Source organism: Anomaloglossus baeobatrachus, chromosome 9 (assembly GCF_048569485.1).
Source record: "Anomaloglossus baeobatrachus isolate aAnoBae1 chromosome 9, aAnoBae1.hap1, whole genome shotgun sequence".
Taxonomy (NCBI): Eukaryota; Metazoa; Chordata; class Amphibia; order Anura; family Aromobatidae; genus Anomaloglossus; species Anomaloglossus baeobatrachus.
In genome coordinates this window covers 163,295,857-163,317,082 of record NC_134361.1, presented here as the reverse complement: position 1 = coordinate 163,317,082, position 21,226 = coordinate 163,295,857, and the positions used below count along the sequence as shown (strand labels likewise).

Below are 21,226 nucleotides of genomic sequence, written 5' to 3'. Positions count from 1 at the left end.
AATTGAGGTGCATATGAAGACGTATGCTTTCTTCCAATTCATTAAACCGGGCTAATATGAATCAGGTGAATTGAGTTCTGCTTTTGGAAACTGGGTTAAGAAGGGGTGCACCGGTCCTGGAGGTACTGCAATACCAGGTCAATGCGTGGAGTGGACAGAGCAAGCTCTTTTTCCATCTCCCTGTTCTAAAAATCCATTTAATATATGGTCCCCAGATAGGGGACGTATCAGATATTAAACTGATAAGAACAGATACTACACTTGATCTTAGCCAAAAGGCCGAGAAGCGATAACCAGAATTGGTTTGGGCCTCGAGTGGCACCCTGGCCTATGCCGGACACATCTTAGGGAGAGAGAGCGAGAGGGAGACAAACCCACGCCTACAGAAGACATTTTGTCACCCAAGCCAACCCTTGAAAAGGCTGCTTTGCAGAGCAAAAACAAGAAGAATGGTGCGTTTTGCAGCCGCCGCCCCCCACTGCAATGAATCTGAATAACTCCTCCTTTAGGGCGCAAGCAACTCCCCTCCCCCTTGCAGTCTTTCCAATTCACGATACAAAAAGACGGACAGGACAGGTTGCCTGACTTTCCGTCACTGCCACCCTTTGCCATCCTTACCCGTAGAAAGCCCTTTCATCATCCCCAAACCCTAATCTTTTCCCTTTCCTTCCCAGCCCCCAAACCCTGCCCTCTGTACCCTTCTCACCACCCGCATCCCTTCTCCTGTCATCCCCCTACCACCCGGGAAAAAAAGAGCTTGCCCCCTCCTTACACTAGCCCACCCTCCCACCCAAAGAACAACTTCTGCTGTGCAGCTTGTTTTCTAGGCAGCAGCGCTATTGTGATGTCAGCGGGGGCATTGTGACAAGCCGCCAGTGTTCCGTCTCTTCATGTTGTGCACAGTTCAAACGGAAAATACATCAACAGGCAGACTACAGAAAAACTTACTATCAAAGGTTAGAGGGGGGCTTTCTCAGAGGGCTTTTTACAGTTTTTCTATTCCCAATTAGCCGTTTAAGTGTACTTATTGAAAGTAGTAATTCTTTCATAGGCCGCCCTTTCTTAGTATTTGACGTTCCTTATATTGCGGTATGAGGCTTTGCAGCAGGTTGCAAACATTCATCACCCATGACTGTCCCCAATTGAGCTCAGAAGCTCAATGTCTATCATGACCTCTCTTTTAGAATGTCCAAGAGCAAGCAAACTATTCCTCCAGGAGAGGGCGCCAACAGACTACTAAAGAGATCATCATTACTCAAAGAAAACCCCAAAAACCAATGCATGATAGGAATAAACAGGTAACTTTCTTTGGAGTGGAAGCGGAGAGATCGCACCAGATGCCAATTCTAGATCTTATCACACCTGTGGTCACTGCAGCAGCAGGTGAATCCACTTTGTCCAAAAGGGATCTATTCCATTCAATTGCAAATGATCTAGATAAGACAGAGAACTGCAGCACGGGACATAGCCGAGTTGGTCAGGTTGAGTGGTGATGAGTTTGCTATTTGGATGAATAAAGAAAGTCAAAAGTGTGAAAGATAAAAAACAAAAGGAGGAAGTGTGAAAAGTGAATGGGCCAAATTGAGGTGCATATGAAGACGTATGCTTTCTTCCAATTCATTAAACCGGGCTAATATGAATCAGGTGAATTGAGTTCTGCTTTTGGAAACTGGGTTAAGAAGGGGTGCACCGGTCCTGGAGGTACTGCAATACCAGGTCAATGCGTGGAGTGGACAGAGCAAGCTCTTTTTCCATCTCCCTGTTCTAAAAATCCATTTAATATATGGTCCCCAGATAGGGGACGTATCAGATATTAAACTGATAAGAACAGATACTACACTTGATCTTAGCCAAAAGGCCGAGAAGCGATAACCAGAATTGGTTTGGGCCTCGAGTGGCACCCTGGCCTATGCCGGACACATCTTAGGGAGAGAGAGCGAGAGGGAGACAAACCCACGCCTACAGAAGACATTTTGTCACCCAAGCCAACCCTTGAAAAGGCTGCTTTGCAGAGCAAAAACAAGAAGAATGGTGCGTTTTGCAGCCGCCGCCCCCCACTGCAATGAATCTGAATAACTCCTCCTTTAGGGCGCAAGCAACTCCCCTCCCCCTTGCAGTCTTTCCAAGTCACGATACAAAAAGACGGACAGGACAGGTTGCCTGACTTTCCGTCACTGCCACCCTTTGCCATCCTTACCCGTAGAAAGCCCTTTCATCATCCCCAAACCCTAATCTTTTCCCTTTCCTTCCCAGCCCCCAAACCCTGCCCTCTGTACCCTTCTCACCACCCGCATCCCTTCTCCTGTCATCCCCCTACCACCCGGGAAAAAAAGAGCTTGCCCCCTCCTTACACTAGCCCACCCTCCCACCCAAAGAACAACTTCTGCTGCGCAGCTTGTTTTCTAGGCAGCAGCGCTATTGTGATGTCAGCGGGGGCATTGTGACAAGCCGCCAGTGTTCCGTCTCTTCATGTTGTGCACAGTTCAAACGGAAAATACATCAACAGGCAGACTACAGAAAAACTTACTATCAAAGGTTAGAGGGGGGCTTTCTCAGAGGGCTTTTTACAGTTTTTCTATTCCCAATTAGCCGTTTAAGTGTACTTATTGAAAGTAGTAATTCTTTCATAGGCCGCCCTTTCTTAGTATTTGACGTTCCTTATATTGCGGTATGAGGCTTTGCAGCAGGTTGCAAACATTCATCACCCATGACTGTCCCCAATTGAGCTCAGAAGCTCAATGTCTATCATGACCTCTCTTTTAGAATGTCCAAGAGCAAGCAAACTATTCCTCCAGGAGAGGGCGCCAACAGACTACTAAAGAGATCATCATTACTCAAAGAAAACCCCAAAAACCAATGCATGATAGGAATAAACAGGTAACTTTCTTTGGAGTGGAAGCGGAGAGATCGCACCAGATGCCAATTCTAGATCTTATCACACCTGTGGTCACTGCAGCAGCAGGTGAATCCACTTTGTCCAAAAGGGATCTATTCCATTCAATTGCAAATGATCTAGATAAGACAGAGAACTGCAGCACGGGACATAGCCGAGTTGGTCAGGTTGAGTGGTGATGAGTTTGCTATTTGGATGAATAAAGAAAGTCAAAAGTGTGAAAGATAAAAAACAAAAGGAGGAAGTGTGAAAAGTGAATGGGCCAAATTGAGGTGCATATGAAGACGTATGCTTTCTTCCAATTCATTAAACCGGGCTAATATGAATCAGGTGAATTGAGTTCTGCTTTTGGAAACTGGGTTAAGAAGGGGTGCACCGGTCCTGGAGGTACTGCAATACCAGGTCAATGCGTGGAGTGGACAGAGCAAGCTCTTTTTCCATCTCCCTGTTCTAAAAATCCATTTAATATATGGTCCCCAGATAGGGGACGTATCAGATATTAAACTGATAAGAACAGATACTACACTTGATCTTAGCCAAAAGGCCGAGAAGCGATAACCAGAATTGGTTTGGGCCTCGAGTGGCACCCTGGCCTATGCCGGACACATCTTAGGGAGAGAGAGCGAGAGGGAGACAAACCCACGCCTACAGAAGACATTTTGTCACCCAAGCCAACCCTTGAAAAGGCTGCTTTGCAGAGCAAAAACAAGAAGAATGGTGCGTTTTGCAGCCGCCGCCCCCCACTGCAATGAATCTGAATAACTCCTCCTTTAGGGCGCAAGCAACTCCCCTCCCCCTTGCAGTCTTTCCAATTCACGATACAAAAAGACGGACAGGACAGGTTGCCTGACTTTCCGTCACTGCCACCCTTTGCCATCCTTACCCGTAGAAAGCCCTTTCATCATCCCCAAACCCTAATCTTTTCCCTTTCCTTCCCAGCCCCCAAACCCTGCCCTCTGTACCCTTCTCACCACCCGCATCCCTTCTCCTGTCATCCCCCTACCACCCGGGAAAAAAAGAGCTTGCCCCCTCCTTACACTAGCCCACCCTCCCACCCAAAGAACAACTTCTGCTGCGCAGCTTGTTTTCTAGGCAGCAGCGCTATTGTGATGTCAGCGGGGGCATTGTGACAAGCCGCCAGTGTTCCGTCTCTTCATGTTGTGCACAGTTCAAACGGAAAATACATCAACAGGCAGACTACAGAAAAACTTACTATCAAAGGTTAGAGGGGGGCTTTCTCAGAGGGCTTTTTACAGTTTTTCTATTCCCAATTAGCCGTTTAAGTGTACTTATTGAAAGTAGTAATTCTTTCATAGGCCGCCCTTTCTTAGTATTTGACGTTCCTTATATTGCGGTATGAGGCTTTGCAGCAGGTTGCAAACATTCATCACCCATGACTGTCCCCAATTGAGCTCAGAAGCTCAATGTCTATCATGACCTCTCTTTTAGAATGTCCAAGAGCAAGCAAACTATTCCTCCAGGAGAGGGCGCCAACAGACTACTAAAGAGATCATCATTACTCAAAGAAAACCCCAAAAACCAATGCATGATAGGAATAAACAGGTAACTTTCTTTGGAGTGGAAGCGGAGAGATCGCACCAGATGCCAATTCTAGATCTTATCACACCTGTGGTCACTGCAGCAGCAGGTGAATCCACTTTGTCCAAAAGGGATCTATTCCATTCAATTGCAAATGATCTAGATAAGACAGAGAACTGCAGCACGGGACATAGCCGAGTTGGTCAGGTTGAGTGGTGATGAGTTTGCTATTTGGATGAATAAAGAAAGTCAAAAGTGTGAAAGATAAAAAACAAAAGGAGGAAGTGTGAAAAGTGAATGGGCCAAATTGAGGTGCATATGAAGACGTATGCTTTCTTCCAATTCATTAAACCGGGCTAATATGAATCAGGTGAATTGAGTTCTGCTTTTGGAAACTGGGTTAAGAAGGGGTGCACCGGTCCTGGAGGTACTGCAATACCAGGTCAATGCGTGGAGTGGACAGAGCAAGCTCTTTTTCCATCTCCCTGTTCTAAAAATCCATTTAATATATGGTCCCCAGATAGGGGACGTATCAGATATTAAACTGATAAGAACAGATACTACACTTGATCTTAGCCAAAAGGCCGAGAAGCGATAACCAGAATTGGTTTGGGCCTCGAGTGGCACCCTGGCCTATGCCGGACACATCTTAGGGAGAGAGAGCGAGAGGGAGACAAACCCACGCCTACAGAAGACATTTTGTCACCCAAGCCAACCCTTGAAAAGGCTGCTTTGCAGAGCAAAAACAAGAAGAATGGTGCGTTTTGCAGCCGCCGCCCCCCACTGCAATGAATCTGAATAACTCCTCCTTTAGGGCGCAAGCAACTCCCCTCCCCCTTGCAGTCTTTCCAATTCACGATACAAAAAGACGGACAGGACAGGTTGCCTGACTTTCCGTCACTGCCACCCTTTGCCATCCTTACCCGTAGAAAGCCCTTTCATCATCCCCAAACCCTAATCTTTTCCCTTTCCTTCCCAGCCCCCAAACCCTGCCCTCTGTACCCTTCTCACCACCCGCATCCCTTCTCCTGTCATCCCCCTACCACCCGGGAAAAAAAGAGCTTGCCCCCTCCTTACACTAGCCCACCCTCCCACCCAAAGAACAACTTCTGCTGCGCAGCTTGTTTTCTAGGCAGCAGCGCTATTGTGATGTCAGCGGGGGCATTGTGACAAGCCGCCAGTGTTCCGTCTCTTCATGTTGTGCACAGTTCAAACGGAAAATACATCAACAGGCAGACTACAGAAAAACTTACTATCAAAGGTTAGAGGGGGGCTTTCTCAGAGGGCTTTTTACAGTTTTTCTATTCCCAATTAGCCGTTTAAGTGTACTTATTGAAAGTAGTAATTCTTTCATAGGCCGCCCTTTCTTAGTATTTGACGTTCCTTATATTGCGGTATGAGGCTTTGCAGCAGGTTGCAAACATTCATCACCCATGACTGTCCCCAATTGAGCTCAGAAGCTCAATGTCTATCATGACCTCTCTTTTAGAATGTCCAAGAGCAAGCAAACTATTCCTCCAGGAGAGGGCGCCAACAGACTACTAAAGAGATCATCATTACTCAAAGAAAACCCCAAAAACCAATGCATGATAGGAATAAACAGGTAACTTTCTTTGGAGTGGAAGCGGAGAGATCGCACCAGATGCCAATTCTAGATCTTATCACACCTGTGGTCACTGCAGCAGCAGGTGAATCCACTTTGTCCAAAAGGGATCTATTCCATTCAATTGCAAATGATCTAGATAAGACAGAGAACTGCAGCACGGGACATAGCCGAGTTGGTCAGGTTGAGTGGTGATGAGTTTGCTATTTGGATGAATAAAGAAAGTCAAAAGTGTGAAAGATAAAAAACAAAAGGAGGAAGTGTGAAAAGTGAATGGGCCAAATTGAGGTGCATATGAAGACGTATGCTTTCTTCCAATTCATTAAACCGGGCTAATATGAATCAGGTGAATTGAGTTCTGCTTTTGGAAACTGGGTTAAGAAGGGGTGCACCGGTCCTGGAGGTACTGCAATACCAGGTCAATGCGTGGAGTGGACAGAGCAAGCTCTTTTTCCATCTCCCTGTTCTAAAAATCCATTTAATATATGGTCCCCAGATAGGGGACGTATCAGATATTAAACTGATAAGAACAGATACTACACTTGATCTTAGCCAAAAGGCCGAGAAGCGATAACCAGAATTGGTTTGGGCCTCGAGTGGCACCCTGGCCTATGCCGGACACATCTTAGGGAGAGAGAGCGAGAGGGAGACAAACCCACGCCTACAGAAGACATTTTGTCACCCAAGCCAACCCTTGAAAAGGCTGCTTTGCAGAGCAAAAACAAGAAGAATGGTGCGTTTTGCAGCCGCCGCCCCCCACTGCAATGAATCTGAATAACTCCTCCTTTAGGGCGCAAGCAACTCCCCTCCCCCTTGCAGTCTTTCCAATTCACGATACAAAAAGACGGACAGGACAGGTTGCCTGACTTTCCGTCACTGCCACCCTTTGCCATCCTTACCCGTAGAAAGCCCTTTCATCATCCCCAAACCCTAATCTTTTCCCTTTCCTTCCCAGCCCCCAAACCCTGCCCTCTGTACCCTTCTCACCACCCGCATCCCTTCTCCTGTCATCCCCCTACCACCCGGGAAAAAAAGAGCTTGCCCCCTCCTTACACTAGCCCACCCTCCCACCCAAAGAACAACTTCTGCTGCGCAGCTTGTTTTCTAGGCAGCAGCGCTATTGTGATGTCAGCGGGGGCATTGTGACAAGCCGCCAGTGTTCCGTCTCTTCATGTTGTGCACAGTTCAAACGGAAAATACATCAACAGGCAGACTACAGAAAAACTTACTATCAAAGGTTAGAGGGGGGCTTTCTCAGAGGGCTTTTTACAGTTTTTCTATTCCCAATTAGCCGTTTAAGTGTACTTATTGAAAGTAGTAATTCTTTCATAGGCCGCCCTTTCTTAGTATTTGACGTTCCTTATATTGCGGTATGAGGCTTTGCAGCAGGTTGCAAACATTCATCACCCATGACTGTCCCCAATTGAGCTCAGAAGCTCAATGTCTATCATGACCTCTCTTTTAGAATGTCCATGAGCAAGCAAACTATTCCTCCAGGAGAGGGCGCCAACAGACTACTAAAGAGATCATCATTACTCAAAGAAAACCCCAAAAACCAATGCATGATAGGAATAAACAGGTAACTTTCTTTGGAGTGGAAGCGGAGAGATCGCACCAGATGCCAATTCTAGATCTTATCACACCTGTGGTCACTGCAGCAGCAGGTGAATCCACTTTGTCCAAAAGGGATCTATTCCATTCAATTGCAAATGATCTAGATAAGACAGAGGACTGCAGCACGGGACATAGCCGAGTTGGTCAGGTTGAGTGGTGATGAGTTTGCTATTTGGATGAATAAAGAAAGTCAAAAGTGTGAAAGATAAAAAACAAAAGGAGGAAGTGTGAAAAGTGAATGGGCCAAATTGAGGTGCATATGAAGACGTATGCTTTCTTCCAATTCATTAAACCGGGCTAATATGAATCAGGTGAATTGAGTTCTGCTTTTGGAAACTGGGTTAAGAAGGGGTGCACCGGTCCTGGAGGTACTGCAATACCAGGTCAATGCGTGGAGTGGACAGAGCAAGCTCTTTTTCCATCTCCCTGTTCTAAAAATCCATTTAATATATGGTCCCCAGATAGGGGACGTATCAGATATTAAACTGATAAGAACAGATACTACACTTGATCTTAGCCAAAAGGCCGAGAAGCGATAACCAGAATTGGTTTGGGCCTCGAGTGGCACCCTGGCCTATGCCGGACACATCTTAGGGAGAGAGAGCGAGAGGGAGACAAACCCACGCCTACAGAAGACATTTTGTCACCCAAGCCAACCCTTGAAAAGGCTGCTTTGCAGAGCAAAAACAAGAAGAATGGTGCGTTTTGCAGCCGCCGCCCCCCACTGCAATGAATCTGAATAACTCCTCCTTTAGGGCGCAAGCAACTCCCCTCCCCCTTGCAGTCTTTCCAATTCACGATACAAAAAGACGGACAGGACAGGTTGCCTGACTTTCCGTCACTGCCACCCTTTGCCATCCTTACCCGTAGAAAGCCCTTTCATCATCCCCAAACCCTAATCTTTTCCCTTTCCTTCCCAGCCCCCAAACCCTGCCCTCTGTACCCTTCTCACCACCCGCATCCCTTCTCCTGTCATCCCCCTACCACCCGGGAAAAAAAGAGCTTGCCCCCTCCTTACACTAGCCCACCCTCCCACCCAAAGAACAACTTCTGCTGCGCAGCTTGTTTTCTAGGCAGCAGCGCTATTGTGATGTCAGCGGGGGCATTGTGACAAGCCGCCAGTGTTCCGTCTCTTCATGTTGTGCACAGTTCAAACGGAAAATACATCAACAGGCAGACTACAGAAAAACTTACTATCAAAGGTTAGAGGGGGGCTTTCTCAGAGGGCTTTTTACAGTTTTTCTATTCCCAATTAGCCGTTTAAGTGTACTTATTGAAAGTAGTAATTCTTTCATAGGCCGCCCTTTCTTAGTATTTGACGTTCCTTATATTGCGGTATGAGGCTTTGCAGCAGGTTGCAAACATTCATCACCCATGACTGTCCCCAATTGAGCTCAGAAGCTCAATGTCTATCATGACCTCTCTTTTAGAATGTCCAAGAGCAAGCAAACTATTCCTCCAGGAGAGGGCGCCAACAGACTACTAAAGAGATCATCATTACTCAAAGAAAACCCCAAAAACCAATGCATGATAGGAATAAACAGGTAACTTTCTTTGGAGTGGAAGCGGAGAGATCGCACCAGATGCCAATTCTAGATCTTATCACACCTGTGGTCACTGCAGCAGCAGGTGAATCCACTTTGTCCAAAAGGGATCTATTCCATTCAATTGCAAATGATCTAGATAAGACAGAGAACTGCAGCACGGGACATAGCCGAGTTGGTCAGGTTGAGTGGTGATGAGTTTGCTATTTGGATGAATAAAGAAAGTCAAAAGTGTGAAAGATAAAAAACAAAAGGAGGAAGTGTGAAAAGTGAATGGGCCAAATTGAGGTGCATATGAAGACGTATGCTTTCTTCCAATTCATTAAACCGGGCTAATATGAATCAGGTGAATTGAGTTCTGCTTTTGGAAACTGGGTTAAGAAGGGGTGCACCGGTCCTGGAGGTACTGCAATACCAGGTCAATGCGTGGAGTGGACAGAGCAAGCTTTTTTTCCATCTCCCTGTTCTAAAAATCCATTTAATATATGGTCCCCAGATAGGGGACGTATCAGATATTAAACTGATAAGAACAGATACTACACTTGATCTTAGCCAAAAGGCCGAGAAGCGATAACCAGAATTGGTTTGGGCCTCGAGTGGCACCCTGGCCTATGCCGGACACATCTTAGGGAGAGAGAGCGAGAGGGAGACAAACCCACGCCTACAGAAGACATTTTGTCACCCAAGCCAACCCTTGAAAAGGCTGCTTTGCAGAGCAAAAACAAGAAGAATGGTGCGTTTTGCAGCCGCCGCCCCCCACTGCAATGAATCTGAATAACTCCTCCTTTAGGGCGCAAGCAACTCCCCTCCCCCTTGCAGTCTTTCCAATTCACGATACAAAAAGACGGACAGGACAGGTTGCCTGACTTTCCGTCACTGCCACCCTTTGCCATCCTTACCCGTAGAAAGCCCTTTCATCATCCCCAAACCCTAATCTTTTCCCTTTCCTTCCCAGCCCCCAAACCCTGCCCTCTGTACCCTTCTCACCACCCGCATCCCTTCTCCTGTCATCCCACTACCACCCGGGAAAAAAAGAGCTTGCCCCCTCCTTACACTAGCCCACCCTCCCACCCAAAGAACAACTTCTGCTGCGCAGCTTGTTTTCTAGGCAGCAGCGCTATTGTGATGTCAGCGGGGGCATTGTGACAAGCCGCCAGTGTTCCGTCTCTTCATGTTGTGCACAGTTCAAACGGAAAATACATCAACAGGCAGACTACAGAAAAACTTACTATCAAAGGTTAGAGGGGGGCTTTCTCAGAGGGCTTTTTACAGTTTTTCTATTCCCAATTAGCCGTTTAAGTGTACTTATTGAAAGTAGTAATTCTTTCATAGGCCGCCCTTTCTTAGTATTTGACGTTCCTTATATTGCGGTATGAGGCTTTGCAGCAGGTTGCAAACATTCATCACCCATGACTGTCCCCAATTGAGCTCAGAAGCTCAATGTCTATCATGACCTCTCTTTTAGAATGTCCAAGAGCAAGCAAACTATTCCTCCAGGAGAGGGCGCCAACAGACTACTAAAGAGATCATCATTACTCAAAGAAAACCCCAAAAACCAATGCATGATAGGAATAAACAGGTAACTTTCTTTGGAGTGGAAGCGGAGAGATCGCACCAGATGCCAATTCTAGATCTTATCACACCTGTGGTCACTGCAGCAGCAGGTGAATCCACTTTGTCCAAAAGGGATCTATTCCATTCAATTGCAAATGATCTAGATAAGACAGAGAACTGCAGCACGGGACATAGCCGAGTTGGTCAGGTTGAGTGGTGATGAGTTTGCTATTTGGATGAATAAAGAAAGTCAAAAGTGTGAAAGATAAAAAACAAAAGGAGGAAGTGTGAAAAGTGAATGGGCCAAATTGAGGTGCATATGAAGACGTATGCTTTCTTCCAATTAATTAAACCGGGCTAATATGAATCAGGTGAATTGAGTTCTGCTTTTGGAAACTGGGTTAAGAAGGGGTGCACCGGTCCTGGAGGTACTGCAATACCAGGTCAATGCGTGGAGTGGACAGAGCAAGCTCTTTTTCCATCTCCCTGTTCTAAAAATCCATTTAATATATGGTCCCCAGATAGGGGACGTATCAGATATTAAACTGATAAGAACAGATACTACACTTGATCTTAGCCAAAAGGCCGAGAAGCGATAACCAGAATTGGTTTGGGCCTCGAGTGGCACCCTGGCCTATGCCGGACACATCTTAGGGAGAGAGAGCGAGAGGGAGACAAACCCACGCCTACAGAAGACATTTTGTCACCCAAGCCAACCCTTGAAAAGGCTGCTTTGCAGAGCAAAAACAAGAAGAATGGTGCGTTTTGCAGCCGCCGCCCCCCACTGCAATGAATCTGAATAACTCCTCCTTTAGGGCGCAAGCAACTCCCCTCCCCCTTGCAGTCTTTCCAATTCACGATACAAAAAGACGGACAGGACAGGTTGCCTGACTTGCCGTCACTGCCACCCTTTGCCATCCTTACCCGTAGAAAGCCCTTTCATCATCCCCAAACCCTAATCTTTTCCCTTTCCTTCCCAGCCCCCAAACCCTGCCCTCTGTACCCTTCTCACCACCCGCATCCCTTCTCCTGTCATCCCCCTACCACCCGGGAAAAAAAGAGCTTGCCCCCTCCTTACACTAGCCCACCCTCCCACCCAAAGAACAACTTCTGCTGCGCAGCTTGTTTTCTAGGCAGCAGCGCTATTGTGATGTCAGCGGGGGCATTGTGACAAGCCGCCAGTGTTCCGTCTCTTCATGTTGTGCACAGTTCAAACGGAAAATACATCAACAGGCAGACTACAGAAAAACTTACTATCAAAGGTTAGAGGGGGGCTTTCTCAGAGGGCTTTTTACAGTTTTTCTATTCCCAATTAGCCGTTTAAGTGTACTTATTGAAAGTAGTAATTCTTTCATAGGCCGCCCTTTCTTAGTATTTGACGTTCCTTATATTGCGGTATGAGGCTTTGCAGCAGGTTGCAAACATTCATCACCCATGACTGTCCCCAATTGAGCTCAGAAGCTCAATGTCTATCATGACCTCTCTTTTAGAATGTCCAAGAGCAAGCAAACTATTCCTCCAGGAGAGGGCGCCAACAGACTACTAAAGAGATCATCATTACTCAAAGAAAACCCCAAAAACCAATGCATGATAGGAATAAACAGGTAACTTTCTTTGGAGTGGAAGCGGAGAGATCGCACCAGATGCCAATTCTAGATCTTATCACACCTGTGGTCACTGCAGCAGCAGGTGAATCCACTTTGTCCAAAAGGGATCTATTCCATTCAATTGCAAATGATCTAGATAAGACAGAGAACTGCAGCACGGGACATAGCCGAGTTGGTCAGGTTGAGTGGTGATGAGTTTGCTATTTGGATGAATAAAGAAAGTCAAAAGTGTGAAAGATAAAAAACAAAAGGAGGAAGTGTGAAAAGTGAATGGGCCAAATTGAGGTGCATATGAAGACGTATGCTTTCTTCCAATTCATTAAACCGGGCTAATATGAATCAGGTGAATTGAGTTCTGCTTTTGGAAACTGGGTTAAGAAGGGGTGCACCGGTCCTGGAGGTACTGCAATACCAGGTCAATGCGTGGAGTGGACAGAGCAAGCTCTTTTTCCATCTCCCTGTTCTAAAAATCCATTTAATATATGGTCCCCAGATAGGGGACGTATCAGATATTAAACTGATAAGAACAGATACTACACTTGATCTTAGCCAAAAGGCCGAGAAGCGATAACCAGAATTGGTTTGGGCCTCGAGTGGCACCCTGGCCTATGCCGGACACATCTTAGGGAGAGAGAGCGAGAGGGAGACAAACCCACGCCTACAGAAGACATTTTGTCACCCAAGCCAACCCTTGAAAAGGCTGCTTTGCAGAGCAAAAACAAGAAGAATGGTGCGTTTTGCAGCCGCCGCCCCCCACTGCAATGAATCTGAATAACTCCTCCTTTAGGGCGCAAGCAACTCCCCTCCCCCTTGCAGTCTTTCCAATTCACGATACAAAAAGACGGACAGGACAGGTTGCCTGACTTTCCGTCACTGCCACCCTTTGCCATCCTTACCCGTAGAAAGCCCTTTCATCATCCCCAAACCCTAATCTTTTCCCTTTCCTTCCCAGCCCCCAAACCCTGCCCTCTGTACCCTTCTCACCACCCGCATCCCTTCTCCTGTCATCCCCCTACCACCCGGGAAAAAAAGAGCTTGCCCCCTCCTTACACTAGCCCACCCTCCCACCCAAAGAACAACTTCTGCTGCGCAGCTTGTTTTCTAGGCAGCAGCGCTATTGTGATGTCAGCGGGGGCATTGTGACAAGCCGCCAGTGTTCCGTCTCTTCATGTTGTGCACAGTTCAAACGGAAAATACATCAACAGGCAGACTACAGAAAAACTTACTATCAAAGGTTAGAGGGGGGCTTTCTCAGAGGGCTTTTTACAGTTTTTCTATTCCCAATTAGCCGTTTAAGTGTACTTATTGAAAGTAGTAATTCTTTCATAGGCCGCCCTTTCTTAGTATTTGACGTTCCTTATATTGCGGTATGAGGCTTTGCAGCAGGTTGCAAACATTCATCACCCATGACTGTCCCCAATTGAGCTCAGAAGCTCAATGTCTATCATGACCTCTCTTTTAGAATGTCCAAGAGCAAGCAAACTATTCCTCCAGGAGAGGGCGCCAACAGACTACTAAAGAGATCATCATTACTCAAAGAAAACCCCAAAAACCAATGCATGATAGGAATAAACAGGTAACTTTCTTTGGAGTGGAAGCGGAGAGATCGCACCAGATGCCAATTCTAGATCTTATCACACCTGTGGTCACTGCAGCAGCAGGTGAATCCACTTTGTCCAAAAGGGATCTATTCCATTCAATTGCAAATGATCTAGATAAGACAGAGAACTGCAGCACGGGACATAGCCGAGTTGGTCAGGTTGAGTGGTGATGAGTTTGCTATTTGGATGAATAAAGAAAGTCAAAAGTGTGAAAGATAAAAAACAAAAGGAGGAAGTGTGAAAAGTGAATGGGCCAAATTGAGGTGCATATGAAGACGTATGCTTTCTTCCAATTCATTAAACCGGGCTAATATGAATCAGGTGAATTGAGTTCTGCTTTTGGAAACTGGGTTAAGAAGGGGTGCACCGGTCCTGGAGGTACTGCAATACCAGGTCAATGCGTGGAGTGGACAGAGCAAGCTCTTTTTCCATCTCCCTGTTCTAAAAATCCATTTAATATATGGTCCCCAGATAGGGGACGTATCAGATATTAAACTGATAAGAACAGATTTTTTGATTTAATGAAGCTTTCCAAAGCACCGCAAAAAATGCATGACCGAAGTCACACCAAAAACAGTGCAAAGGCTAGGATTCGTGTGGACCCCTCCGTGAGGAGAGGATCCCCAAAAATCAACCCCGTCCCTCCGAGCCAGAAGGCCACAGCAAGGGTCAGGGATCTTCGGTGCTCCCCCAAGCCGAAGCCTGGTTGAGCCTTGTCGTTGCTCCCAGCGTCCACCCAGGCATCTTACCCAAGTGGAGTAGAGAGCTACTAGTTGTTGGTTTCGCAGCCGAAACTGCCCGGACCGTCAACCGGTGTTGGTTTCTCAGCCCAAGGCTAACCGGACCTCCAACCGGGTGTTGGTTTCTCAGCCGAAGCTGACCCGGACCTCCAACCGGGTGTTGGTTTCTCAGCCGAAGCTGACCCGGACCTCCAACCGGGTGTTGGTTTCTCAGCCGAAGCTGACCCGGACCTCCAACCGGGTGTTGGTTTCTCAGCCCAAAGCTGAACGGACCTCCGACCATGATTATAAAAATTTCCCTTCCTAGCCAGAAGGCCGGGATAGAGCAATATGCTCAGAAAGTATGAAAGGGCAAGGTACGGTGTGCTACAGAGCCCAAGGCTTGCCGGGGTCCAAAGCCAGCAAGCTCAGACTCACTCCAGGGTCGTCAATCCTGGGGCACATTGCACCATAGCCCCCACACTTACTCAGTCTAATAGCCTCGATCCTGGTAGGGCCATGGTTTCCTCTAGATGGATATACTATCCTCCCAAAGTACTAACAAGCGCAACCTTCCAGTGTGCATTGCATCATTGTACTAAGGTGGCCGGAGCCTTAAACCACCTTTTCGAACGATACTACACTTGATCTTAGCCAAAAGGCCGAGAAGCGATAACCAGAATTGGTTTGGGCCTCGAGTGGCACCCTGGCCTATGCCGGACACATCTTAGGGAGAGAGAGCGAGAGGGAGACAAACCCACGCCTACAGAAGACATTTTGTCACCCAAGCCAACCCTTGAAAAGGCTGCTTTGCAGAGCAAAAACAAGAAGAATGGTGCGTTTTGCAGCCGCCGCCCCCCACTGCAATGAATCTGAATAACTCCTCCTTTAGGGCGCAAGCAACTCCCCTCCCCCTTGCAGTCTTTCCAATTCACGATACAAAAAGACGGACAGGACAGGTTGCCTGACTTTCCGTCACTGCCACCCTTTGCCATCCTTACCCGTAGAAAGCCCTTTCATCATCCCCAAACCCTAATCTTTTCCCTTTCCTTCCCAGCCCCCAAACCCTGCCCTCTGTACCCTTCTCACCACCCGCATCCCTTCTCCTGTCATCCCCCTACCACCCGGGAAAAAAAGAGCTTGCCCCCTCCTTACACTAGCCCACCCTCCCACCCAAAGAACAACTTCTGCTGCGCAGCTTGTTTTCTAGGCAGCAGCGCTATTGTGATGTCAGCGGGGGCATTGTGACAAGCCGCCAGTGTTCCGTCTCTTCATGTTGTGCACAGTTCAAACGGAAAATACATCAACAGGCAGACTACAGAAAAACTTACTATCAAAGGTTAGAGGGGGGCTTTCTCAGAGGGCTTTTTACAGTTTTTCTATTCCCAATTAGCCGTTTAAGTGTACCTATTGAAAGTAGTAATTCTTTCATAGGCCGCCCTTTCTTAGTATTTGACGTTCCTTATATTGCGGTATGAGGCTTTGCAGCAGGTTGCAAACATTCATCACCCATGACTGTCCCCAATTGAGCTCAGAAGCTCAATGTCTATCATGACCTCTCTTTTAGAATGTCCAAGAGCAAGCAAACTCTTCCTCCAGGAGAGGGCGCCAACAGACTACTAAAGAGATCATCATTACTCAAAGAAAACCCCAAAAACCAATGCATGATAGGAATAAACAGGTAACTTTCTTTGGAGTGGAAGCGGAGAGATCGCACCAGATGCCAATTCTAGATCTTATCACACCTGTGGTCACTGCAGCAGCAGGTGAATCCACTTTGTCCAAAAGGGATCTATTCCATTCAATTGCAAATGATCTAGATAAGACAGAGAACTGCAGCACGGGACATAGCCGAGTTGGTCAGGTTGAGTGGTGATGAGTTTGCTATTTGGATGAATAAAGAAAGTCAAAAGTGTGAAAGATAAAAAACAAAAGGAGGAAGTGTGAAAAGTGAATGGGCCAAATTGAGGTGCATATGAAGACGTATGCTTTCTTCCAATTCATTAAACCGGGCTAATATGAATCAGGTGAATTGAGTTCTGCTTTTGGAAACTGGGTTAAGAAGGGGTGCACCGGTCCTGGAGGTACTGCAATACCAGGTCAATGCGTGGAGTGGACAGAGCAAGCTCTTTTTCCATCTCCCTGTTCTAAAAAACCATTTAATATATGGTCCCCAGATAGGGGACGTATCAGATATTAAACTGATAAGAACAGATACTACACTTGATCTTAGCCAAAAGGCCGAGAAGCGATAACCAGAATTGGTTTGGGCCTCGAGTGGCACCCTGGCCTATGCCGGACACATCTTAGGGAGAGAGAGCGAGAGGGAGACAAACCCACGCCTACAGAAGACATTTTGTCACCCAAGCCAACCCTTGAAAAGGCTGCTTTGCAGAGCAAAAACAAGAAGAATGGTGCGTTTTGCAGCCGCCGCCCCCCACTGCAATGAATCTGAATAACTCCTCCTTTAGGGCGCAAGCAACTCCCCTCCCCCTTGCAGTCTTTCCAATTCACGATACAAAAAGACGGACAGGACAGGTTGCCTGACTTTCCGTCACTGCCACCCTTTGCCATCCTTACCCGTAGAAAGCCCTTTCATCATCCCCAAACCCTAATCTTTTCCCTTTCCTTCCCAGCCCCCAAACCCTGCCCTCTGTACCCTTCTCACCACCCGCATCCCTTCTCCTGTCATCCCCCTACCACCCGGGAAAAAAAGAGCTTGCCCCCTCCTTACACTAGCCCACCCTCCCACCCAAAGAACAACTTCTGCTGCGCAGCTTGTTTTCTAGGCAGCAGCGCTATTGTGATGTCAGCGGGGGCATTGTGACAAGCCGCCAGTGTTCCGTCTCTTCATGTTGTGCACAGTTCAAACGGAAAATACATCAACAGGCAGACTACAGAAAAACTTACTATCAAAGGTTAGAGGGGGGCTTTCTCAGAGGGCTTTTTACAGTTTTTCTATTCCCAATTAGCCGTTTAAGTGTACTTATTGAAAGTAGTAATTCTTTCATAGGCCGCCCTTTCTTAGTATTTGACGTTCCTTATATTGCGGTATGAGGCTTTGCAGCAGGTTGCAAACATTCATCACCCATGACTGTCCCCAATTGAGCTCAGAAGCTCAATGTCTATCATGACCTCTCTTTTAGAATGTCCAAGAGCAAGCAAACTATTCCTCCAGGAGAGGGCGCCAACAGACTACTAAAGAGATCATCATTACTCAAAGAAAACCCCAAAAACCAATGCATGATAGGAATAAACAGGTAACTTTCTTTGGAGTGGAAGCGGAGAGATCGCACCAGATGCCAATTCTAGATCTTATCACACCTGTGGTCACTGCAGCAGCAGGTGAATCCACTTTGTCCAAAAGGGATCTATTCCATTCAATTGCAAATGATCTAGATAAGACAGAGAACTGCAGCACGGGACATAGCCGAGTTGGTCAGGTTGAGTGGTGATGAGTTTGCTATTTGGATGAATAAAGAAAGTCAAAAGTGTGAAAGATAAAAAACAAAAGGAGGAAGTGTGAAAAGTGAATGGGCCAAATTGAGGTGCATATGAAGACGTATGCTTTCTTCCAATTCATTAAACCGGGCTAATATGAATCAGGTGAATTGAGTTCTGCTTTTGGAAACTGGGTTAAGAAGGGGTGCACCGGTCCTGGAGGTACTGCAATACCAGGTCAATGCGTGGAGTGGACAGAGCAAGCTCTTTTTCCATCTCCCTGTTCTAAAAATCCATTTAATATATGGTCCCCAGATAGGGGACGTATCAGATATTAAACTGATAAGAACAGATACTACACTTGATCTTAGCCAAAAGGCCGAGAAGCGATAACCAGAATTGGTTTGGGCCTCGAGTGGCACCCTGGCCTATGCCGGACACATCTTAGGGAGAGAGAGCGAGAGGGAGACAAACCCACGCCTACAGAAGACATTTTGTCACCCAAGCCAACCCTTGAAAAGGCTGCTTTGCAGAGCAAAAACAAGAAGAATGGTGCGTTTTGCAGCCGCCGCCCCCCACTGCAATGAATCTGAATAACTCCTCCTTTAGGGCGCAAGCAACTCCCCTCCCCCTTGCAGTCTTTCCAATTCACGATACAAAAAGACGGACAGGACAGGTTGCCTGACTTTCCGTCACTGCCACCCTTTGCCATCCTTACCCGTAGAAAGCCCTTTCATCATCCCCAAACCCTAATCTTTTCCCTTTCCTTCCCAGCCCCCAAACCCTGCCCTCTGTACCCTTCTCACCACCCGCATCCCTTCTCCTGTCATCCCCCTACCACCCGGGAAAAAAAGAGCTTGCCCCCTCCTTACACTAGCCCACCCTCCCACCCAAAGAACAACTTCTGCTGCGCAGCTTGTTTTCTAGGCAGCAGCGCTATTGTGATGTCAGCGGGGGCATTGTGACAAGCCGCCAGTGTTCCGTCTCTTCATGTTGTGCACAGTTCAAACGGAAAATACATCAACAGGCAGACTACAGAAAAACTTACTATCAAAGGTTAGAGGGGGGCTTTCTCAGAGGGCTTTTTACAGTTTTTCTATTCCCAATTAGCCGTTTAAGTGTACTTAATGAAAGTAGTAATTCTTTCATAGGCCGCCCATTCTTAGTATTTGACGTTCCTTATATTGCGGTATGAGGCTTTGCAGCAGGTTGCAAACATTCATCACCCATGACTGTCCCCAATTGAGCTCAGAAGCTCAATGTCTATCATGACCTCTCTTTTAGAATGTCCAAGAGCAAGCAAACTATTCCTCCAGGAGAGGGCGCCAACAGACTACTAAAGAGATCATCATTACTCAAAGAAAACCCCAAAAACCAATGCATGATAGGAATAAACAGGTAACTTTCTTTGGAGTGGAAGCGGAGAGATCGCACCAGATGCCAATTCTAGATCTTATCACACCTGTGGTCACTGCAGCAGCAGGTGAATCCACTTTGTCCAAAAGGGATCTATTCCATTCAATTGCAAATGATCTAGATAAGACAGAGAACTGCAGCACGGGACATAGCCGAGTTGGTCAGGTTGAGTGGTGATGAGTTTGCTATTTGGATGAATAAAGAAAGTCAAAAGTGTGAAAGATAAAAAACAAAAGGAGGAAGTGTGAAAAGTGAATGGGCCAAATTGAGGTGCATATGAAGACGTATGCTTTCTTCCAATTCATTAAACCGGGCTAATATGAATCAGGTGAATTGAGTTCTGCTTTTGGAAACTGGGTTAAGAAGGGGTGCACCGGTCCTGGAGGTACTGCAATACCAGGTCAATGCGTGGAGTGGACAGAGCAAGCTCTTTTTCCATCTCCCTGTTCTAAAAATCCATTTAATATATGGTCCCCAGATAGGGGACGTATCAGATATTAAACTGATAAGAACAGATACTACACTTGATCTTAGCCAAAAGGCCGAGAAGCGATAACCAGAATTGGTTTGGGCCTCGAGTGGCACCCTGGCCTATGCCGGACACATCTTAGGGAGAGAGAGCGAGAGGGAGACAAACCCACGCCTACAGAAGACATTTTGTCACCCAAGCCAACCCTTGAAAAGGCTGCTTTGCAGAGCAAAAACAAGAAGAATGGTGCGTTTTGCAGCCGCCGCCCCCCACTGCAATGAATCTGAATAACTCCTCCTTTAGGGCGCAAGCAACTCCCCTCCCCCTTGCAGTCTTTCCAATTCACGATACAAAAAGACGGACAGGACAGGTTGCCTGACTTTCCGTCACTGCCACCCTTTGCCATCCTTACCCGTAGAAAGCCCTTTCATCATCCCCAAACCCTAATCTTTTCCCTTTCCTTCCCAGCCCCCAAACCCTGCCCTCTGTACCCTTCTCACCACCCGCATCCCTTCTCCTGTCATCCCCCTACCACCCGGGAAAAAAAGAGCTTGCCCCCTCCTTACACTAGCCCACCCTCCCACCCAAAGAACAACTTCTGCTGCGCAGCTTGTTTTCTAGGCAGCAGCGCTATTGTGATGTCAGCGGGGGCATTGTGACAAGCCGCCAGTGTTCCGTCTCTTCATGTTGTGCACAGTTCAAACGGAAAATACATCAACAGGCAGACTACAGAAAAACTTACTATCAAAGGTTAGAGGGGGGCTTTCTCAGAGGGCTTTTTACAGTTTTTCTATTCCCAATTAGCCGTTTAAGTGTACTTATTGAAAGTAGTAATTCTTTCATAGGCCGCCCTTTCTTAGTATTTGACGTTCCTTATATTGCGGTATGAGGCTTTGCAGCAGGTTGCAAACATTCATCACCCATGACTGTCCCCAATTGAGCTCAGAAGCTCAATGTCTATCATGACCTCTCTTTTAGAATGTCCAAGAGCAAGCAAACTATTCCTCCAGGAGAGGGCGCCAACAGACTACTAAAGAGATCATCATTACTCAAAGAAAACCCCAAAAACCAATGCATGATAGGAATAAACAGGTAACTTTCTTTGGAGTGGAAGCGGAGAGATCGCACCAGATGCCAATTCTAGATCTTATCACACCTGTGGTCACTGCAGCAGCAGGTGAATCCACTTTGTCCAAAAGGGATCTATTCCATTCAATTGCAAATGA

The 21,226-nt window shown here is 46.9% G+C and overlaps 13 non-coding genes and 1 pseudogene across 13 annotated transcripts; all 14 read right to left on the bottom strand.

The window, feature by feature from the left end:
• Positions 1-100: 100 nt before the first annotated feature.
• Positions 101-291, bottom strand: LOC142252564 (U2 spliceosomal RNA). The gene has a single exon (XR_012725935.1). It is a non-coding gene; the product is annotated as a U2 spliceosomal RNA (small nuclear RNA).
• A 1,388-nt stretch (positions 292-1,679) lies between these two features.
• Positions 1,680-1,870, bottom strand: LOC142252563 (U2 spliceosomal RNA). The gene has a single exon (XR_012725934.1). It is a non-coding gene; the product is annotated as a U2 spliceosomal RNA (small nuclear RNA).
• A 1,388-nt stretch (positions 1,871-3,258) lies between these two features.
• On the bottom strand, positions 3,259-3,449 carry LOC142252560 (U2 spliceosomal RNA). The gene has a single exon (XR_012725933.1). It is a non-coding gene; the product is annotated as a U2 spliceosomal RNA (small nuclear RNA).
• A 1,388-nt stretch (positions 3,450-4,837) lies between these two features.
• Positions 4,838-5,028, bottom strand: LOC142252559 (U2 spliceosomal RNA). The gene has a single exon (XR_012725932.1). It is a non-coding gene; the product is annotated as a U2 spliceosomal RNA (small nuclear RNA).
• A 1,388-nt stretch (positions 5,029-6,416) lies between these two features.
• On the bottom strand, positions 6,417-6,607 carry LOC142252557 (U2 spliceosomal RNA). The gene has a single exon (XR_012725930.1). It is a non-coding gene; the product is annotated as a U2 spliceosomal RNA (small nuclear RNA).
• A 1,388-nt stretch (positions 6,608-7,995) lies between these two features.
• On the bottom strand, positions 7,996-8,186 carry LOC142252556 (U2 spliceosomal RNA). Its single transcript, XR_012725929.1, has one exon. It is a non-coding gene; the product is annotated as a U2 spliceosomal RNA (small nuclear RNA).
• Positions 8,187-9,574: 1,388 nt separating this feature from the next.
• LOC142252905 (U2 spliceosomal RNA) lies at positions 9,575-9,765 on the bottom strand. The gene has a single exon (XR_012726267.1). It is a non-coding gene; the product is annotated as a U2 spliceosomal RNA (small nuclear RNA).
• Positions 9,766-11,153: 1,388 nt separating this feature from the next.
• On the bottom strand, positions 11,154-11,344 carry LOC142252555 (U2 spliceosomal RNA). Its single transcript, XR_012725928.1, has one exon. It is a non-coding gene; the product is annotated as a U2 spliceosomal RNA (small nuclear RNA).
• Positions 11,345-12,732: 1,388 nt separating this feature from the next.
• LOC142252554 (U2 spliceosomal RNA) lies at positions 12,733-12,923 on the bottom strand. The gene has a single exon (XR_012725927.1). It is a non-coding gene; the product is annotated as a U2 spliceosomal RNA (small nuclear RNA).
• A 1,388-nt stretch (positions 12,924-14,311) lies between these two features.
• Positions 14,312-14,509, bottom strand: LOC142253226 (U2 spliceosomal RNA). Its single transcript, XR_012726537.1, has one exon. It is a non-coding gene; the product is annotated as a U2 spliceosomal RNA (small nuclear RNA).
• A 697-nt stretch (positions 14,510-15,206) lies between these two features.
• Positions 15,207-15,348, bottom strand: LOC142253692 (U2 spliceosomal RNA; annotated as a pseudogene).
• Positions 15,349-16,736: 1,388 nt separating this feature from the next.
• LOC142252857 (U2 spliceosomal RNA) lies at positions 16,737-16,927 on the bottom strand. The gene has a single exon (XR_012726223.1). It is a non-coding gene; the product is annotated as a U2 spliceosomal RNA (small nuclear RNA).
• A 1,388-nt stretch (positions 16,928-18,315) lies between these two features.
• LOC142252553 (U2 spliceosomal RNA) lies at positions 18,316-18,506 on the bottom strand. The gene has a single exon (XR_012725926.1). It is a non-coding gene; the product is annotated as a U2 spliceosomal RNA (small nuclear RNA).
• Positions 18,507-19,894: 1,388 nt separating this feature from the next.
• LOC142252552 (U2 spliceosomal RNA) lies at positions 19,895-20,085 on the bottom strand. Its single transcript, XR_012725925.1, has one exon. It is a non-coding gene; the product is annotated as a U2 spliceosomal RNA (small nuclear RNA).
• Positions 20,086-21,226: the final 1,141 nt, after the last annotated feature.